The sequence below is a fragment of the Coloeus monedula genome, assembly GCF_965178545.1.
Source record: "Coloeus monedula genome assembly, chromosome: 2".
NCBI classification, from domain to species: Eukaryota; Metazoa; Chordata; class Aves; order Passeriformes; family Corvidae; genus Coloeus; species Coloeus monedula.
This window is the reverse complement of record NC_138782.1, coordinates 116,750,280-116,754,628: the sequence shown is the minus strand read 5'-3', so window position 1 is coordinate 116,754,628 and position 4,349 is coordinate 116,750,280.

Here is a 4,349-nt window from a genome sequence, read left to right as displayed (position 1 = left end):
GAATGTGTTGGCCAGAAAGTATCTCAGGCCTCTTTGGACCACTGACCACAGGCAGGTGCTCCTGGGAGTGTTAAAAGGGACTGCGGGCCACGGCAGCCTGTTCCACAAAAACCATTGCTTTGGAAAGTGTGCAAAATTAAATGCATAAAGAATGCAAAGGTTGCAAGCTAAAAGGTTGAAAAACCCCAAGAATTTTCTGTTTGGTAAGTCAGAGGGTTAATGGGTGGAAAGACTGGAAGCTGACATGGTTTATTGGGAGTTTGATATTACAGAAAAAATTTTGAGGTGCTGAGCAATTTTCTGATCAGTCCAGAAATTCTCTGGAAGAACAATTTTCTGGTCAGTCCTGTGGGGATCTGTGGGTTGGTGCCAACATGATGGGTATGTATGATGGGGTGAGTTCCTCTATCAGCTGCAAGTTCTGGATATGGCCCGAGAGACCAGACCAGAAACCTGCTCCCATGTCACCATCACCTCCAAAACAGGAGCCTTGCCTTGATCTTCCCTGTGAGGGTGGTGAGGCACTGGCAGAGAGAAGCTGTGGCTGTTCCATCCCTGGAAGTGTCCAAGGCCGGGTTGGACAGGGCTTGGAGCAACCTGGGATAGAGGAAGGTGTCCAGATCATCCATGGAACTGGATGATCTTTAACGTCTTTTCCAACCCAATCCATTCTATAATTCCACAATCTCCTTTTGTCTCCATGCCCTTCTTCCTTTTACTTCTTTGATATTATTTTTAACCTTGTGCTCAAGAAGAATGAGTGGGCTGATTCTGCATTTTCTACAGCACTGTTGCAAGGCAGTGACAAAAACCCCAAAACCTGCTTAAAATGTCTGTGATTGTCTGGTACTGCTTGGCAGAGCCAGAGCTGTTGGTGGGCATGGGACATGTGCTGGTGCTGGATGTCAGGAGCTGAGAAGATGCCAGCCAGGCTCAGCACCAGACATAAACTGCATTTCCTGCCTTTGCTGCTCACAAAGAGGAGTTCCAGGAGCTGGACTTTGATGATCCTTGTGGGTGCCTTCCAACTCAGGATATTCTAGGATTAAAAATGTTTTTCATATTTTCTAATTATTCCCCATACTTCCAGGGCTAGATAGTGGGAGCAGGTTCAGGTCCTCATCTCTTCAGAGAAATCCCTTCTTGCTTTTGGTGTAACTTTTTATTTATTCTTCCTCCAGAAAAATTGCTCAGCTTTTCTACCTTTTTCTATAACTTTAACAAAATATTAAAAATATGTTTGATTCTCCTTGGGGCTTATGGACTGACAGAATACTGTTTTCTGGGCAGACCTTTCTATGAGTAAAATCAGTACAAACCATCATGTTTTGTGTTTTATCTGCATTCTCAGTAAGCACAATATATTTGTATCATGATAAAGGTTCCCTGTTCTGGTAAATGAACACATATGGTTTATCTCCTCTCTAACTTGACCCCATAATTTTTCAGAGTGGCTTTTTATTTTAGACTTCTGAAACTTGTGTTCTTGGCCTTGTTACGGCTGAATCTGCAGCACCTTTTACAAGCATCTGGTTTCTACCCAGATTGGTTTGATAAGTGGCAACGATGAGCATGATTATCTGCAAAAATCCAATCTCAAACTTCCCTTTCTGGTGGGTTTTACTCACAGGTTGCCAAGACACTGCTGCTCAGATTCTGCAAAGTGACATGAAACAGAGATGGGGAGCAGTGCTGGACTGGAAACTTTTAAGTTGGAGAGGGTTTTGCAGCAATTCCGCCCCCCTCCCTCCAATGACAATATCATTTAAGAGCAGCAAATTAGCAGAAATTTGCACTGAAACTCTTGAAAACAAGGAGGAACAAACTTTACCTGTTAAACCTCAAACAGATAAGAGCTGTGCATGGGTGAAAGAGGAGCTCTATTCTCTTTGGTCTCTCACTGTGATCATTATTGATTGTAGAAAAATAAGAACACTGATGAGGTGACCCTTGTCAGGGTGCATTGGTTTGGGATTATTCTACACTTTTCCAAGTGAACACAGCAGTGTGAAGGGAAGTCTCTTGGCTCATGGTGCCAGGAGTTAGGAGAGAACTTGCAGTAGTAAAGAAAACAGTCTTCTGGTCCCATCAATCTGGGTGATAAATTAACCTATTAAATGCTTCTGCAGGAGCATGTAGAACACCCGGGCAGCCTGTAGGTGTGAGCACAAAGTTGTTCAAATAAATAAAAATTGGTTCTGTCTTAAGGCACAGATTTAGCTGAGTTGGTAAATGGTTGAACAAAAACCATGTTGGTGGAAGGGAGACTGGGGAATCTTCACTAAGGCCGGGTTGGATGGGGCTTGGAGCAACCTGGGGTAGTGGAAAGTGTCCCTGCTCATGGCAGGGGATGGAACTAAATGACCTTTAAGGTCCTTCCAACCCAAACTATTCCACGATGATGCTCTGTGAAGTCAGTCAGCAGAAAACTGTTGGCTTTTCAACTCTCCAGCTGTGTCAGCTCTTTCTGATCTGGTTCTGAGTTTTTCCACCTCAGCATAGCTCTCTCAGCACTTTCCAGTCCCCACTATACATGTGCCAACTCTAGCTAGTGGCACATGACTTCCAGGGAAGAAAGGGTTGGACTTTTGGTGATTTTAACTGTTAGAAGTTACTTGGGCTAATTGCAGACAATTTGACAAAACTCCTAGGAGTGGTAGGACAGTGAGAGATTATCTAAACATCAAAGAAATCAGTTCTGTTTCAATCTTTCTAGACTGATATTTATACAAATCTTTGAAAACCTCGAAGGATGAGCATTCCTTGATGGTTTTTGGTTTGGGTGGTTTTTTGGGTTTTTTTTTTTGAAATCTGTTCACATGCTTAATATTTGTGGGATAGTCAGCTGGGTTAAACTTCAGGACCTGCAGGAGAAGAAAGGGGTTACCTTAAGGAAGGATAACTGGAGATAAGATCAGAAACTAGCTAAATTAGGATCATACACACTCCTAGATTCCTGTGTTTGGGCAAAGCTATATCAATGTTTGAAGGTAACTAAAGGTGTGGGCAGGAGCTCTTTGTTGTGATTGCAGGTACTGTGATCAGTTTGAGTTAATCAGTGTTTCCTTGGTCTGCTGCTTATCTGCCAGGTCAAGGAATGGTGTGGCTGTGCTGTGGGTTTAGGTTACAGGCTGACTCACCTGGAGTAGGTTAGGGAGGGTTTCGGCTCGCTGGAACAGCTGGAGGGAATAAGCCCCAGTAGCAAAAGTTGGGATGGTCACAGCTGGATCTGGAGAAGATGCTTTCACCTGAGAGGACCCTCCCTCTCATTAGGGACTCTCAGCCCCGAGCTCTGCATCTCTACAAGTTCCATATTTGCTGTTGCATTTGCCACTGCCTGAGCAGGGCCACACCTCCCTGAGACAGCAGCAAACAAAACGCCCACATCTTCACCAGCCAGCCTTGCTCTCTGAAACATGGAGCATGTTCATTGGAGCGCTTTTAACCCAAGTGTGCTTTAAATAAACCCACCTGCTCTGCCAGACACCCACCCACGCAAACCCCGTCTGACCGCAGCTGAAGTGCAATGTCAGGGTGCTCCACATTTGAAGCGCTGAAAACGTACTGGAAGGACATGAACACAGAGAAAATTATGATTGCAATCAGCAAGAGGTGGTTAATTGCTTCAGTCACCTGCTTGACTCTCGTGAGCTTCCCCAGGTGTGCCCAGGTGGTGTCTCCGCTCCACAAGAAATAGGCTGAAACGGGCTGGGCTGAGATTCACAGATAATGCTGGAGCAAAGTTAAAGCTCAGCAGTGGAAATGCAATCGCTGTTTTAGGAGAGGGAGCTTCTTGGAGTTTCTTCCCCCCAAAGAAGTATTCAAAGTATTGCGTTGAATCCATCTTTAAAAATCCTTTTCCAGTCGGATGATTTGGTGGATAAGTGGGTAGTTACCCAGTAGAAATATTTTTGCTTGTCTGTCCCTAACGTGAATCTCCTGGGTGCCACTTTATAAATTATTTTCCTCCAGGTATCTTAGCTTCTCTATTGGTAAAATGGTGTTTTCTCTAATTTTTTTTTCCATGGGGTTTACGTTCTACTGCTGCAGAGGTAGATGTTACCAAGAGAATTTGAGGCTTTAGCATTATGTAAATCTCTTTATGGTCATGATTAAGTGATTTCTTGCCTTATCAAGAAGACTTCTTTAGAAAGAAAGGAGAATACCAAAGAATTTTTCCACTTATTTTTTATTACACAAAGATAAATAAACATTACCTTAATACTTTAAAAAAATATATTAGGATAATACATTATTACCATTTTTTCCACCAGAATAAATAGATTTATATAAATAGACATTTCAAAGTGTAAACTAAAGATGGGTAGAGTTCCCATTACTTTGCAGCC